A 1,714-nucleotide genomic window follows, 5' to 3' on the forward strand; every position below is an offset into this window, starting at 1 on the left:
AACTTGTAAATTGCAAATTTATATTAAAATATGGTAAACAATACCAACAAGGAAAGGCGGCGTTCAATGAACGCAACACCCACACGACCCATAAAATTATAATATAATGGAAATAAATATAAACCATTAGTCTATGAAGGCTGGACATGGAGGGGGACACTCCTCGAGGGCAATAACTAATTTGAGGGCAATAACTGTAGCAAAACTGAATTGTTTTCACGCCAAACCCTAGCTACACAGCTTCACATGCTGATCAACATTCTTGTAAGTTTTGTTGATTCTAGCTTATTTAGAGGTACGCATGACACAACATTTTGTCATGGAAATTACTCCACAAGTGAATCCCTTGGTGCACATTTTTACATGCTGACCAACATGTCTGTAAGGATTTATGACTTTACGTGAAATATTTTTGGGGAACGTGCAGCACAAGTTAAAAACTGCAAACATTCACACAGTCAATGGCAATAACTCTAAGAATAAAAAATAAATCCACAAGCAAACCCCCGATGAGGAACCAACATTTTTTTTAAAGTTTCTTGACATTTTTTGGCTACGCGCGACACAAGTTGAAAGCTGCAAAATCTTTACCTAGTCAAGGGCAATATCTCTACGAATAATAAAACAAAAAATCCATAAGCAAACCCCAAAAGCACAACTACACATGCTGATCAACTGATCCTGTAAAGTTTAATGAGTCCAGGTCGAAATTTTTGAGAGCTACTTGTGACAAAACATGAGAACGAACGCACGGACAGACGGAGACAACGTAAACTTTAAATCTCCCCATTGTGTAGGCGCACAAAACTGGAAACAATTTGGTGAGTGGGACAGCCCTGGTGGGTTTATCAACGGGGTCAAAACAAAACAAAAAATTGTACACTGGCAGTAAAGCTGTCAGTACAAGTTTGCGAAAGGAATTTTTGAAGCTGTAGAAAATTGGTTTAGTTGTTCAAATGGCGGAAAGTTAGAATCTTTAATTAGTCGAAAAGCATATGCGAACAATAGCAACATATCGGTTATTTCCGTCTCCGGATAACCTCTAACTACGTAAAATCGACGAGGTGTTCCGAATTTAAAAGAGCATACGGTTCACTCGGTCATGTAATGGTGCTCGTTGGTATTGTAAACTGTGTTCTGTTCCTATTTTTCGAAACATGGAATAGTTACACCCTATTCAGAAATAAATGATCAATATATACAATTTAAAGGATTTAAAAAAGGAATGAACCACTGTTCGTAGCGTAAATGATATTTTCCGGTTTTTGCTTTTACCGCTTTGTTTACCTCGCTTGAGTACATTAGTATTTTGACGCGTAGCATGTGCATAGCAATTTTTGTACACTGATGATTCTAATAATTGTATAGGGATAACGGCATCTACCTAATTGAAATTTCAATTAAGAATTCTTTTGTAGGCTTCAGACTTAACTTGCACTTTTCATTACCGTCGAGCCTGTAATATTTACAATTTTGTCTTTTTGTGCGTAATTTAGGGATTCTTTATTTCTCTCTATTTTTTACAATAGCTATATTGAAAGCCCTTGTCGTTCGCTGTCAATGTTAGATGTCTGAGGTTCATATCAACAGAAAAATGTACAAAAACTATATTTTGTTGCAAGTAAGAAACTCTACCAAAAAGAAATTCCATAGGCATCTAAACCTGTTGTAGCAAAATATCTAGTAATATATCGTCATTTAGCTTGTTACTTAC

Source organism: Ruditapes philippinarum, unplaced genomic scaffold, assembly GCF_026571515.1.
Source record: "Ruditapes philippinarum isolate M1 unplaced genomic scaffold, ASM2657151v2 ctg6590_1_1_1_1, whole genome shotgun sequence".
NCBI classification, from domain to species: domain Eukaryota; kingdom Metazoa; phylum Mollusca; class Bivalvia; order Venerida; family Veneridae; genus Ruditapes; species Ruditapes philippinarum.